General features: G+C 40.7%; 1 protein-coding gene across 12 annotated transcripts in view; it reads right to left on the bottom strand.

Annotated features, from left to right (window-relative positions):
* Positions 1-15,985, bottom strand: part of GNG12 (G protein subunit gamma 12) — a 62,939-nt gene that overhangs the window by 35,438 nt on the left and 11,516 nt on the right. For 6 of the 12 annotated variants that reach the window (XM_073357390.1, XM_073357382.1, XM_073357381.1 and 3 more), the window contains 2 exons: positions 3,778-3,836; positions 562-690 (listed from right to left, as the gene is read on the bottom strand). The exons of 1 other annotated variant lie outside the window; for it this stretch is intronic. The gene's annotated coding sequence lies outside the window, so the exon portion shown is untranslated. Of the gene's footprint in view, positions 1-561; positions 691-3,222; positions 3,243-3,777; positions 3,837-15,985 lie in introns of those variants that run through there. 5 more of the 12 variants (XM_073357388.1, XM_073357387.1, XM_073357389.1 and 2 more) reach the window with 2 other exon arrangements.

Raw genomic sequence — 15,985 nt, 5'->3', positions numbered from 1 at the left:
TTCCAATTTTCTCAACTGGATTCATCATACTGGATACTCAGTTAAGGACTGGATTCTTCAAAGCCTTACTCCCAAGAGTAGTTCTTATGCAAGTAGTCCCACTGACTAATGGAGCTACTTCTGTGATTTAGGCTTTTTAAGGTCAAGCTCTCCTTTACCATGTCACATGGCATGTGCAATTCTGTCAAGCACAACTGATTGGTAGAGATGCGAACAGTGGAGAATATTAGGTCTTTTTCCCCCTCTATTTTTACTGATCACATTCCCAAAACTCAGACCATTACCAGTAAATAAAAGTATCAAAGTGAAAGTTGACCCTAGACCTAGTTACTTTGAAACCACTCAAAATTATCTCATTCAGGTAATATCAACAAAATGTCATTTAAAAAAACAATTCGTACTCCTCAAACTGTAGTGAGATTTCTCTAAATCTCTCTCTAAGGGACATACCAATTACCCTCCAGATGGTGCTGTCGGCCTACAATTGGAAAGTTTTCCAATCATCTAAAAGTAACTATAAACAACTTTTCTTTATAAATTAGTCTATCAAAAATAGCTTACCTTACAGCATGTAGGGCAGAGATGGTCCTGTGGTCAAAACACAGGAGTCAGGAGTAGGAGTCAGGAGATCTGTGTTCGGTTTCCAGCTCCGCCACACAGTGGGGTGTTACCTTGGGCAAATTCTTTAACCTGTAAAACAGGGATAACATCCACTTGAAAGGGTTGACGGGAGGCTATTTGTAGAGTACTCGAGGTCCTTGTTTGGAAGGCACAACATAAATGCAAAGTCAAGGTTTTATGAATTTATCAGAGCTTTTATTTTTGACCATTTTATTGGTTCTGAGACAAGAAAGAGAAACCCATATAGAAAGGTGTGTGGTATTTCAAGACTGTTAAACAAAATCAATTTATTTTAGCAGATACAAATCAAGAAGTCATCTGCAACTGACTGACTGCCAGTAAACTGAATGAACAAGCCAGAAGGAGCATCATGTGTCAGCTTGGGAGGAGAACCCCATCCAAAGCAGCAGATGACGCTCGGAAATTACAATTAAAAACACTGGAGCAGGGACGTTGTTTCCTGAAATTCATGCATCATAGAATCATAGAATATCAGGGTTGGAAGGGACCTCAGGAGGTCATCTAGTCCAACCCCCTGCTCAAAGCAGGACCAATCCCCAATTAAATCATCCCAGCCAGGGCTTTGTCAAGCCTGACCTTAAAAACTTCTAAGAAAGGAGATTCTACCACATCCCTAGGTAGCGCATTTCACCCTCCTAGTGAAAAAGTTTTTCCTAATATCCAACCTAAACCTCCCCCACTGCAACTTGAGACCATTTCTCCTTGTCCTGTCCTCTTCTACCACTGAGAATAGTCTAGAACCATCCTCTCTGGAACCACCTCTCAGGTAGCTGAAAGCAGCTATCAAATCCCCCCTCATTCTTCTCTTCTGCAGACTAAACAATCCCAGTTCCCTCAGCCTCTCCTCATAAGTCATGTGTTCCAGACCCCTAATCATTTTTGTTGCCCTTCGCTGGACTCTCTCCAATTTATCCACATCCTTCTTGTAGTGTGGGGCCCAAAACTGGACACAGTACTCCAGATGAGGCCTCACCAATGTCGAATAGAGGGGAACCATCACGTCCCTCGATCTGCTCGCTATGCCCCTACTTATACATCCCAAAATGCCATTGGCCTTCTTGGCGACAAGGGCACACTGCTGACTCATATCCAGCTTCTCATCCACTGTCACCCCAGGTCCTTTTCCGCAGAACTGCTGCCGAGCCATTCGGTCCCTAGTCTGTAGCTGTGCATTGGGTTCTTCCGTCCTAAGTGCAGGACCCTGCACTTATCCTTATTTAACCTCATCAAATTTCTTTTGGCCCAATCCTCCAATTTGTCTAGATCCCTCTGTATCCTATCCCTGCCCTCCAGCGTATCTACCACTCCTCCCAGTTTAGTATCATCCGCAAATTTGCTGAGAGTGCAATCCACACCATCAGAGCAGCACACAGAAAAATGAAGTATAGTCCAGGTCACTACATTTTTATTCAAGGTGAAATGGCATTGATCAGATGTCTGACATGCCTGCTTCTGCGAGTGCTCTCTTGCTCTCTCATCCGCCTCCCCAAAACAGCCACCACTATTGGTTTTGGAGGTATGGTCCATAACGTGTAATGTATCCAGGTTTTTATATGGCCTCCATCACAGTATTATCTGAGTGCTTGATTTCACACAAGATAGTATCCTGATATAAATGCCCATAAAAATCATTTGCCAACTTCTGCCTACCCATTTCCGCGCAGGAAAATCAAACAAACTGACTCTTGTCCACCATGATCACACCCACCCTGTACTTATGTGAATTAACACCACACAGTTTCAGGGTTTTATAAATAAATGGGCAACCAAGTATCCCTGAAAACTGACAAAGTCCCTGTCAGTTTTACAGAAGACATTGTTTAGTCTTGATTTTTGTAAACACCAGTAGACTTGTCGGATACTGAATTTTTGGAACTGATAATAATTATTTGGAACTGATAGTGAACTAGGAAGCATTTGTGCACCTCAGGGACCATCCACAGATTTACCGAATGATCATATCCCCACTCAATTAAATCTCACAATCAGCAACATTATGAGCCAGCATTGGGTTTCCTCAGACATAGGAAATCTTCTTAAAGTTTCCCATCATTGCAGATATCTGTTCAGCGCCACTAGTGTTAGCATCTCTGGAAGTCTTAGTATGGATGGGATACCAGTTGCTGCTGATTCTTTTATTATTAATTATTATTAACAAACAAGTGCTGATTAGAGCTGCTCTGAAAAGAGTTATGATACTATGTTAAAGATGCCAGCAGCCCATCTATACCAAAAAAACAACAAGGAGTCCGGTGGCACCTTAAAGACTAACAGATTTATTTGAGCATAAGATTTCGTGGGTAAAAACCCCACTTCTGAAGTGTCCTCATTGTTTTTGTGGATACAGACTAACACAGCTACCACCTGATACTTGACATCTATACGAAGTCTCCTAATATGCTAACACCAGTGAAGCTAAACAAGTGTTAATTATCGTGGAAAGTTTTTAGAAATTTTCCATAGCACAGACAGGGCTGTACAATCAGATGTGAGCAGAGTCTGAGACTCTGAGCGCTGCTGCAAGTGGCAAGTCTACAGGAAGCTTAGCTGTCATGCTACTATATGCAGGCAGTTACTGACCTAGACTTGGAAGTGCCATCCATGCTTCTGTTCACCTCCCCTGCACCACCTCTCCTGCACCTTGTAAGCACTGGACAGTTGCTGGGCATTAGGGACGATTGTGGAAGAGCAAAAGGGAGAAAAAAGATTGAGAGTGGATGTGTGAGAGGATATTTTGCAGGGGGAAGATATGAGGGAATAACTAAGGAAGGAAACTGAAAAAGGTTGAAGCAAGGGAAAAGACAGATGAGAAAGGAACAGAAGAAAATGGAGAAAATAGAGAAGATAAAAGCATAGAAAATACGAGGAAAAATGACCATCCAATACATTTAATTTGTTTAGTAGGTTCTTCATAATAAAAAGAGATTCAGTCGCTACTACTGCCTCCCAGCCAAGTAGGATATGCAAACTATTCCAGAGCAACAAGAATGTTCAAATTCAGAGCCAAATATAAATGCTGATTTTATTGATTTTACTCCAGAGTAAAATTAAGGCAACTTGGTTTGCGAAATTGAATATCATGCCTTTTTATATTTTGCAATCAAAGACAGAAAAGGGTGTGTGCTGAACACTTACCTAGACAAGCAGTCTTTCCACTTGTCCCAGCTTGTTCAGGTTTAATTAGTGTAGTAAATCTATAACACAGTAAAATTAAAATACAGCTATACCCACAGTATAAGAAAGCCAAAGATTAGAATCGAACGCTGACATTTCTTATTACAAGAAGACTACAATATTTTGAAAGTTTCCTTATATACAGGCAAAAACAAACAAACAAACAAAAAAACCAAGCAAAATAAAAATTAAAAAAAAAATATCCCCACACACTGCTTTCACCTCCCAAAGCATAAACCCAGCAGCGGCTATGGCCACAGCACAGGAAGTTTTCCCAAAGATGGGTGAAAAAAATAAAAAAAAAAAATCGGGAAGTTCCCAGAGGAGCCGCCAAGAGGAACAGTTTTACGTCTCCCCTCCAGACCACCTTCGATGGTTAAACTACAAGAAACCAGAACAGATTTATCTAGCCAGCAGATAATGGCTAGATAGGGGGTCAGTGAGCATACTTGGTATCTACTTGACAAATAATCCTTTGTATATTTTATCCATCTCCCAACTCTTCACACTTCCTTTGTCTTTTCCAACCGAGAGCTCTATGGGGCAGGAACAGCACCTTGTGTCTGGGAAGAGCCTGGCATATAGGAGACACTAAAGCAATAATAAAAAATAATAGTACTTCGATCATTCTGAAAAACGATCTGAACCCATGCCTCTTTGAAAAGTCAGCTGGAGCTTGTCTACTTTTAAAAGTTATATTGGCATAGCTACATCAGTCAGGGTTGTGAAAAAAGTCACACCCCTGTCTGACACCTATGCTCACAAAACAGTGTAGAGACAGATCTGTTGACCTTCTGTCAAGGTAGCTAACATTGTTTGAGGCAGGGGTGTTCCTACACTGGTAGGAATAGGCCTTCTGTGGGTGTACATTGCATCTATATTAGGGCATAAACCAACACAGCTATGCAAGCATAGTTTCTATGTTGTACACATAACCTCAGTGTCGGAAACCCTGGCCCGCACTGAAGTCAATAGCCAAACGCCCATTCACTACAGTGTGGTCAGGATTTCATCCCTGTTCCTGCTCCTGTTTATTGACTATTGAGCCTGACTGTAAAGAGAGGCTCGGCCCCTCCCAGCATCAGGCCTTTAGCAACAATCAAGCTGCTCACTCCCCTACCACAATTATTGATATTTTACATATTCTGTCTCACTTTAAATATGATAAAAATCAGCAAAAAATTTAAGCTTTTGGCTAAAAGATTTTGATATGGTTTAATGTTTAGAACAAAAAATTATATTCATTTTTCATTTTGGGAGAGATTACTTTTAAATAAAAAAAATGCATAAGTGCACAATAAAAGTGTATGCTATAACAGAGTAGAAACACTTCTAGCTAGAAGTCTAGAAATAATTTTTCTGCACTATCAGAGCAGAGCCAATAAACCTCTGTGCACAGTCAATGGAAGAGGGAAAGGTCGGTTTCAGGCATCCCAGGGAAGAGGGAAAGTTTGGTTTCAGGCATCATCAGTGAGAAAACCAGGATTTAAATAACTGGGAGAGAAACCTTTTTAGAGTGTTTTATATATTTGTTTTCTCACATCATAACTAAGGATCATGGGTATAATTTTTCCCCCTTTGCTTTTGGTGTCATGTTTTTGGCAAGTTGCTGCACTCGCTATTGCTTTTTTTTTTTGCTTTTTTTTTCAGAGTAGTAGTAGTCGTCGTAACCCTCTATCAACGTTTTAAGGAAATCATAATTTTTAGTTGCATAAAAATTTTCCCTTTCCGAAGCTCACTGCTCCCAAAGCTGAGCTCCTAGTGAAGGTGGAAGGTTTACTGGCTTTGCCTAGCCTAGGATTTAAAGGTACATTGTTAGACGGTGTTAGCGATCACATTCTAGCTGCCTAGTGTAAACAAGTCAGGCTGCCTGTAACACATGCTAAACCGGTCAGGTTGAAGTAGGGAACCTAAGCTTTAATGCCATTTTAACCCATATTAAGAGTATGCAATGCTTTGTCTATGCTAGAGACTTTCAAATGTGTTCATTAGAAGGTGCTGGCTAACACCTGCTGACAGTGTTCCCTTAAATCCTAGCCTAGACCAGGGGATCACAAAAGAAAAATTTTGGTGGCCTCAGAGTGCAGCCACCAACTCTTGCTGGTGGCCATTCTGACCATTTTTCCTAAAATACTTAATTAACTTTAGGGGAAAAAAAAACAAATAAATATGCACATATACAAGTCCAAATCATAATTTATTTATGTAGGTTTTTATTGCAGACTCAATAAAAATAACGTACAGTGGTCTCTATTCTTTACTGGACCTAAACAGAACAGAAACAAGTGTGCTTTGCACGTTCTTGGCTTTTGTTGTTGTTGTTGCTTATGCTTTTTTTTTTTTAAAGACTTGCTAGCTAGCAAGTCTTTTTCTGTGAAAAGTAATATTTGTATGTTTGTTACCACTGCTTTGCACCCATCCCCATGATTGCCCAGGAATCTGTAGCCACACAAAAAGCCCCTAGTGGCCACATGCAGCCATATTTGAGAAACGCTGGACTTTAGACAAAGTCTTAGGGTATGTCTATACTGTAATAAGACACCTGCAGCTGGCCCATATAGCGAGCTCATGGGGCTGCGGGGCTATAAAACTGCAGTGTTGATGTCTGGACTCCAGCCAAGCCTGGGTAGTGGGACCCTGTGAGGGGGGAGGCTCCCAGAGCTCAAGCTCCAGCCCAAGTCCAGACATCTGAACTGTAATTTTATAGCGTTGCAGCCAGAGGCCCCTAAGCCCGCTGACAGAGGCCAGCCACAGGTGTTTTATTGCAGTATAGACATGCCCTTACAGTCCCGGATTCCTCTAAAGTCCCATGATCCCAGAAAAGAGCTCTCAGAGTCTGGGAGATCTAAGATTCATTGGCTCTCATTGCAACCAATGTTCACCACTGCAAGAACGGTGAATTTCAGGTATAATTACCTGATATTGTATTTAACATCAATCTCAAATGTTTGCTTCATTGAAGATTTACTGATTTAAACTTAAAACTAAGACTTAATCACAGCCCCTGGGAGATTGTGATTTAATAAAGTTGTTGTGCATGAAAGAAAGGTAATGGGATCAGGTATGGTTCAGAAGCATAATTTAGCTGAGGCCTCAATTGAAAATAAAAGAAAAAGCTGTGCACCATCACAGGAGTGAGTAGATCTTTTCTTTATTTGGGTAAACAAACCTGGGTGTCAAATTAAGTGAAGACTAATGTGGCACTTTCATACCTTGTCGATAATACTTTGGATAAGAGAGAGTGGTCAAATACAAAAAGTAATGTAACTTTTACTAACGAGGTACAAAAACAGGTTACAAATAACATTTTCATTGATTCTTAAAGCCCGTATTGATTTGATCCCAGAAGTTATGCATTCAGGGCCAGGCATAATTAGTACTTTTTCAGTAACATTTATTGAAATTGTTCTGTAAAAAAATAAATGTTATTTTCCCCACAGTTAATTATAATGTGCTTCAAGATATCTTTCAGTACCAGCCATATATTGCAATTTATGTATATAATTTTATACCTGTATTTATGATCAGTACTGATATGTTATACTCTTCTTAGGCCAGCTCTGCATGACATGCTTGGATCGCTATAACTACGTCATTCAGAAGTGTGAAAAATCCACAGCCCTGAGCACATAGTTTTGCCGACCTAACCCCGGTGTAGTCAGCACTATGTCATCGGGAAAGCTTCTCCCATAGACATAGCTACTGCCTCTCATGGAGGTGAATTGAATACACCAATAGGAGATCTCCTGTTGGCGTAGAAGCGTCTTCACTTAAGCGTGTACAAAGTGTAAAAAACAAAGTGTAAAAAAAACATAGATAACCCTTTATAGCCTAAAGTAGATGCCCTCCATCAAAAAACACAGGATGTATACTATACACACTTGGTGACTATTACATTGAAAATGTAGATGAGCAACAGATTATTCATTACCAGAACTGAAAGAAGTAAAGAAAACGAAAGAAGTGAAAGAAAACGAGTTTCCAGCACATCAGAAGTAGAATGATGCATAAGTACTGACTGTTAAATTAAAAACAGATACATAACTCCCTCCTGCTGGCATTTAAAAAATGTTAAATATAATGCTCACATGTTAAAGATGAAAAGGTTTAGATTTAGAATGTAATAGACCAACTGTTTCTCTTGCTTGAATCCTTTTTACTCAATAAACTGACACTTAATTGTGTATACTTGTGAGAGCAAGATACATTTTAAAGCAAACTTTTAAAGATTTAGGCTTTGTCTACACTAGCACTTCTGTGAGCAAAACTTTTGTCGGTCAGGGCGTGGAGGAAAAAACAAAAACACACCCCTGACTGACAAAGGTTTCGTTGACAAAAGTGCTGGTATGGACAGCATCTCCCATCGACATAGCTACCACTGCTCGTTGGGGGTGGCTTAATTATGCCAGTGGGTGAGCTCTCTCCTGTTGGCATAGAGCGGCTACACAGCAGACCTTACAACCGGTATGCTGCTGTAAGGTCTGTAGTGTAGACACAGCCTTACATACTCAACTGTAAAAACTAATGGTCCTGCTACTCATTCTCTCTGATGAAGTGAGCAGAACAGCTAAGAAGAGTAAAATGAGTCAGAAAATCCCCTAAAAGGGAGCCTGGAAAAATGCAGAGGGGCTGAACCTCTGGGCAGAGACCCTAGATCTGTGATGTTTGGAATACTTCCACCTCGTAGCCCCCAAAACCTTCTTCCTGAAGAGGGAATAATCACCCAAAGCTGTGTGTGCACAAAACCTTGCTGAGATTCCTGGGCTCTTGGTGTTCCCACCCAAGGGGCTCCATCTCCCTGGGAGTGGGGGTATAATATAGCCCAATATAATTAACAAAGAACAACAAAAAATGCCATTAATTGAGTATTGAAGGAAAAAACTGACTGGTAAAATTCAAAATTACTGTTTGCAGTAAAAAAAAAAAAAAAAAATCCAACCCCCCACCCCCCCAAAGATTGCTGAATTGCAGCAAGTCACTTGTACTCTCTCTCTCCTGGGCTTCTGCTTCAAATCTTTAGCAAGCAAAGGCATAAAAAATAGTGCCACTTTTATTCTTCCCTGAAATACACGCAATAGCTGTGTTGCATAAAACAAAGCTTTTATGATGCTTTTACCCTAGATGTCTGTGCAATGTCTAATTTTATATTATGTAAAATAGTAAAACCTGTAAGGAAAAAAGAAAGGTTATACATACATGTTTCTGTCTACACAGTCACAGATACTGAACAGTCTTTTAAAACATTAAGGATATAAAAAAAGCACTATATATATCTATAACTATATCTATATATAACCTGCTTTCTGACATCTGAGGAAAAACAAGGGAAATCACTAATGTAATGACAAAGAAACAGATACTTCAGGAATTAATCTGGTGTATCCAAATCACATAACAGGTAGTATGAACTGAGAGAGTTTAGCTACACAAGTTGCCATATATATTTTGAATAATGAGCACGCTAGGGAATTTTCAGTTTAAATGAACATACAAATAAACTATGCCATATATTAATGGCCATTTTCCACTCCAAAAATGTAATAATTCAAAGTTCCTATCAAATCAACCAGTTATTAAAAACCACTACTAGTACAACTGTGATGTAGAAAGCAGGGCAGAACTCCCCTAATAAAGCTCCCCCGCACCCCCATCAAGATTTGCTTGTGAAGCTTTTAGAATAAGCCCACATATAGTGGGCAGGAAATGAGGCAATGGTGCTGTAAGATTGACACCACCACCCCATCTCTTCCACTGGCATAGTAGAAGCTCTCCTCTACAGTTCTGAGACTTGGTACTCCAGAATTTGGGGGAGGGCAGCGAAAGGAAACACCCACTTTCCACATCCTCTGCTTCTGCTGATCCTGTGACTATATGAATAGGAGTACATGTTGCTTCAAACCATGTTAACTCTTTCTGGGCCTCTTGGGGCTGCTACTGAGCAGCTGGTGGGGAAAGTTACCTGATGGCAACATGGGTTATAGGAGGATGAGCCAGCAGAGTAGCTGTGCATAAGCTCTGAGGAGCTCAGTGTATCTATGGAGATCCATAGGCAAGTCCTGCTGTCAACGGAACAATTTCAAGAAGAATCCTGAAATTTCTCTCCCCTTTTCTGTCCTTCATAACAGATCCATCTGACTGAGGTTCCCTTCATTTGCAGGAACAGAGGGAATGATTGTAGCCCAGAGTAATTTTAAAAAGCAAATATACAAATTACAGTACAGCTGCATAAAAACCACTTGAGGCAAAATTACAGAGAGACATCAACATGGATAGTAAGGGCATGTCTACACATGAAAGCTAAATCTCGAATAAAGGAGGTGTGAATTTAATATAAAATATCTATTCCAGAATAACTCCATATGTGGATTCTCTTATTCCAGAATAAGAGTGCCTCTTTCCAGTTTAGCTTAAAACACTTCCAAAGCAGTGACAACTAATGGGAAATCTATAATGATTTAGTCATAACACAACAGATACTTAAATAAATATTTAGTAAGTCATGAAGGTATTTTTAAAAACATGTTCCAAACAGCTATTATAAATACCCAATGCTTCTTTAGCATGGGGGCTGCTTTTCTACTCACTGGGGGCTGCCATTTCAGTGCCAATCCCAAAAGGTGGCTGAAATCTGTCAATGCTGCATATAGTCAGAGAATCGACTTTACCATTTGCAAGCAATGGAAATCCAAGGCCTTTCAAAACAATTGTAAAGTAGAGCTCCTAGTTTTAAAAATGTTGATTAATTTTCTAGTTGTTCATTTAACTGTGAAATAAACCAAAGCCTTTTTTTTATTTTTTTGGTTAGAAATAGAATTTACCTAAAAACGTTTATGAAAGGCTGATTTCAGTGCTTGAAAATGATCAAGCAATTTTTAAACTTCGGCTCTCTGTCGCACTGCCAAAAAAGCAGCTTGCCTGTTTAACATTTTAATAATACTGGATACATAAAAAACCTCAAAAACTTTTAAAAAAAACAAAACAAAAAACCCACCCACATTACTCTTCTTTATCAGAGATAGTAAGAAGGTGAGAACATAATCTACAGGAATGAGCACAGGCTTGGGACCCAGGAGCTCAAACAAATCATGGTCCGTCCCTGATTTACTGTATAAACATAATCAATTCATGTAATACTTCTATTTCCCAATTTCTTCATCTATAAAATGAAGGTATTTACTTTCCTATCTCACTGGAATATTGTAAAGACTAGTAAAAGTCTGTACACTGCTGTGAACATTCAAAAAAGCAATTTAGGTATCAAGTATTTCCATTAGACTAGCAACCAGTATAATGCTTGTCTCATACTTTCCACTGCCCTCCACAAAAATCTGAAACACCACTCTTTTTCTTCCTGCAGAGTCTCTCATATATTTTGGACAAGTATTTAAATACCTATATAATAAATAATATAGATTTTTTTGCAGAAGTAGACGGCACTCACCTTGGAAGTATGCTACTAAGCTAATAAGTGAGTGGATTTTGAGTGCTCATTTTTATGCAGATTGTAGAGAATGCATAGTTAAGAAAGGCTCTGATTATTTGCTTAAAACTCAATAATGTGTATAATTAATATATATTTTTGCCACACAGTTTCTCAGTGTTCTCTAGTATTTTCTGTAACAACAGCTGAACTGTGTGATGAATTCTAAGTTATGGCACAATGAGAATTAAAGATGGCGCCAACTCCAGATCTGAACACCTTTGAATTTTGGGAAATTTCAGGTCCATGTCAAAACTTTGAAGCTTAGATTCCTTTTAAGAACCACAGGCCCATTCAGGTAAAGTACCTGAATAGGCCTGTGGTTCTTAAAAATTCCAGTTAAAGAGGAATCTAAGCTTCAAAGTTTTGACATGGATCTGAAATTTCCCAAAATTCAAAGATGTTCAGATATGGAGTTTGGAGCCATCTTTACTTCTCATTGTGCCATAACTTAGAATTCATCACACAGTTCAGCTGTTGTTACAGAAAATACTAGAGAACACTGAGAAACTGTGTAGCAAAGGCTGAAGTAATAAGAGACTTTACACACTGAAGTCTCTCTCACAGAGCCATTCCATATAGTTTGCTTTTTTATTTTGTTAGTCCATGTGCACAGAGTACAAAAGGACAGTATTTATATCTCATGAATGGAGCCCATTTGCTATGATCTCCAAGTAACCACTTGTTCTGCTCCTTTGCCATTATTTCTGCACCCTTGGGCAACATCAACCTGGTACTAATGGATATGTTTCTTAGCACGATTAACTGATAGGAGTGACCAACAAAAGTAAATGGTACATAGATAACGTGTTACATAACATTAGAAATCAGTATGAGAAGATTTTGGCATTTCTGCTCTGCCTTTCTAGCTCATGCAGCCACCCTAGTTCTCACTGTGATGTGGCATCAGATAGTTGATACAACAAATTTACATGGGTTGAAGGACACATTCCAACCACTACATTTATGTCCTTTTGATTGGATAGGGGTTTTTCCCCCGGTCTTCTTTAATATGTTTTCAGAAATGTTTAAAAGAAAAGGAAGAACATGTGCCCTGTGCCACTCAGTTATGTAGTTGATGACTGGTCATTTTCGCTCTGCCAAGAAGTCTTGCTGTACTTCCAAGAGAAACAATGGCTTGTTTCGGACCTCTCCCATGAACTCCTAGTGTCAATTCATAAAAAATGAAAGCTTATATTGTTTTTTTAATTAAGTTCCTAGCACTTCTGGCAAAGAACAAAACCTTCCAAATGTTAAGTGAGTGTGAACCAATGCCGTGCTTTTTTCCAAAATCTGCACATAGACTGCAGCAGTGAGAAAGACCTCTGGCAGGTTCTGTGCCTATTCAGAACTTAGAGCCAGTCAGAACATTGTCATTTCAGCAAAATAGGTTTTCACTGAAACCAAAATGTTTTGTGCAGATGTATCAGTTTAATCTCCATATATCAGTTTCCAAAAAATGTTTGTCAGGATTCAGGAAGGTCTTTAGGTCTGGGGCACGGGAAGGATAGGAGAGATGTGAATAACACCTTTATTCACTGTAAAAAAACATTTAAATATATTCAAAATGTCATTAAATACATTACATATACATAAAGAAAGGAATAAATAGCAATAAACCCACCCCGAACAAACATTACACATGGATCACTATAGCGATACCAGAATCAAGTTTGCTCAAGACATTATTAATACATCTGGTCAATCAAAACATATCCAGACTTCAAAGTGAGCGTATAAAAAGGTAACAAACCCAGAGGCAGGCAACTATCAGCATGCAGAACAACTCCAGTACATCACATCCCTTTATCCCTGTCACTTTGTCCTTGGGAAAGTTCAGAATGACCAGTTTGACCTGATACAGTAACACCACCACACAGTAAAAAAACCCAGGCTGGGTATTGCACTCCCAGAATAAACTCAAGTCTGGAGAAAAGCAGTTCCCAGCCATTGAAAAGCTATCACACAAACCCAAAGAGACTAATCAAATGGGAACAATTGAGGAAAAAAATGAAACACTGCATCCAAATAGGATAGAATAGGATCTTGTAATTGGGACAGAGAAGAAAAATAGGTCTCCAGTTCCACACATCATAAAGGTCCCATTTCTTGGGCAGCAGGGTAATTATTGCCCTGTGATAACTGAGGGACAGCTCCATCCCCAGGCAGCACTCCAGAAACCACCCAGGAAAATATCAGGACCAATAAGATCCTAGAAATATTTATAAAATTTAGACGACAGCTTTTCTTTTCCCGAGGCTCTGCCTGTAGAGAGCTGCTGGACCACAACAGAGCTCCTGCAAGGACAGAAGGGCTCCAGACATTGTTGTTCCTCACTAGCGAGACAGGGCAACCTGTGGTACAGCTCCACCATTGCCAACATGTCACAGGACTCAAGTGAGTACAAAGCACCACAGAAAGACACAGATACTTTCTGGACTTCCACAGAATCAGATGTCAGATATGCCTGGGCAGCTGGAGACAGTGAATCTGCTGACAGTCCACAGTCTTCCTCTCCAAACCAAAGAAATGAGGGCAATAGGCCCAAACCAGAGCTCCCTGAAATGTTCTCCTCCAGGAAGTGCTCTGAAGGCTCAAATTTTGGTCCTTTTGATTGGTTAGGGGTTTTCTCCCTGGTCTTCTTTAATATATTTTCAGAAATGGTAAACAGAAAAGGAAGAAAATGTGCCCTGTGCCACTCAGTTATGTAGTTGATGACTGGTCCTTTTCACTCTGCCAAGAAGTCTTGCTGTACTTCCAAGAGAAACAATGGCTTGTTTCGGACCTCTCCCATGAACTCCTAGTGTCAATTCATAAAAAATGAAAGCCTCAAGGCTGTCACGAAGATCCACAGTGTCCCATCCCAGGGCACTCACCATGACGCAAGGCCCTCACAGCAGCCTGAGTGTAGCATTGGCAAAACAATTGAATTTGGACCTCTCATGTTCTGCCACTGTCTTAAGGACTTCTGCTGCTGCCAATGTTCCCAAAAAAACAGTTAACGCCTGGGTGAAATTCAGGTTCTGAAACAAGTTGGTGATAAAAACACCAGCGGGAAGCATAGGCAGGACAGGGCAGAGAAACACTGACAGAGACAATGATGATCAGCCAAGTGAGTGGGAGACAAGCAGAACTGAACAAACAATCATACTGGACTTTACAGCATAAAAGCAATCCAGTCTAGCCCCAGAGATTTGGTTGGGGTGGCCTTTGAGCCAAAATACTGCCTTAGAGTGGTGTGAGAGAACCTCCAGTCATCCACTAACCCAAAGTTCTACAAGAGACAATACAGCTCCTTGGCCAGCGAAGGGTGTGGCTCCAGACGGCTCCTGTCTAAAACAATATACAGTACAAATGAAGTCATCATCCCCGCCCCTGCAGACAATAATAGCATCCAGGACCAGAGCCAAGCAGGAACTGGGTATCTGCAAAAAGGAAACGTGGTCCTACCCAAGAGTAGGGCCACAGACAGTAAAAAACTAACCAACACAGCACCAATACACACCTCCATCTGGAGGATCTGACTTTACATAATCTCTTTCACAAAGGAAAGCTGCTCTCTGGGAGAAAAGTACAGCCACCCTAGCACTGACATCATCCTAGCACTGACATGGCTCATACAAGCTTCCCCTTCCTCTTCATTCAGACAGCTTCCTGGTCAACAGGATCCAAACAAATCTCTTGCAAAAAAGACTGTCCAGGTTTTATCAGAGAAGCTCAAGAACTTGTGCCCTTCAACAACCACCCTGGTACCCATTAATATTTCAGAGAGCCAGGGCTGAGCAGCACCACAGAAGTTAGAAGGATAAAGATAGAGCACAGAGGGAAACAAGTCAGAGTGGGACGACCTAGAGATACATGAGCCATAGGGGAGCTTTAAGGCCCTGAACAGTTACCAGCATGCTTTCTGACTTTGCCTACCAACTTCTTGAAATGGAAACGTTTCCTGCTATCAAATAAGGTATCCCTCAAAACAAGAGAGGCCAAATGAACAAAGCACTGCAGATCAGGGAAACAGGCCTCAACTTCAATTCCCCTTTTGCCTTTAGTGTCATCTCAAAAGTCATTCACCTCCTGCATGCTGTACCACCCTTCCTGTCCAGCTGACTTGTGAGGACATCAGGGACCAGCAAGAAGTCAGAGACATCATCATCTTCTTCATCTCCTTTGGACTCCACGAACACAGAAGAATATCAGGCTTCTGCAATAGCATCCCCATTGTTCAAAAGGGAACCAGGCATAGGAGAAGTAGTGGGCACATCAATCAGATCCATCCTCAGAGGAGCAGGGAGTGGAGCAGCCTGAGGCTGAGACTCAGTATCACCACCATGGAATGCAGGATCTGAAGCCAGTGGACTCACCACACTTGGGGGAAGCAGGGCACCACTGGGAACCCCAGGCATGGAGCTTCTACCTGACACTGCACAAACCTGTTCCCCAGGAGCCTGCATGGCTCCATCAGCTGTCACAGCCAGCAACTCAGGGACCTCCCAAAAGCTTAGCCATTTTAAAAACTGTCCCAGACGGATCCACTTCTCCAGAATTTGTAGCTGTTTGCTTCACAAAAAGGCACTCCAGTGTCTAGGACTTGTTTCCAATCAAGTAAAAACTATCAGGTCACAACAGGGGGCTGACCCCTGAACAGCACATCATCTAGGGCAACTTCTAGGGCAATGAGGCAATGCAGAT

The sequence above is a fragment of the Lepidochelys kempii genome, chromosome 8 (assembly GCF_965140265.1).
Source record: "Lepidochelys kempii isolate rLepKem1 chromosome 8, rLepKem1.hap2, whole genome shotgun sequence".
NCBI lineage: Eukaryota > Metazoa > Chordata > Testudines > Cheloniidae > Lepidochelys > Lepidochelys kempii.
This window is presented reverse-complemented; position numbering and strand designations above follow the sequence as displayed.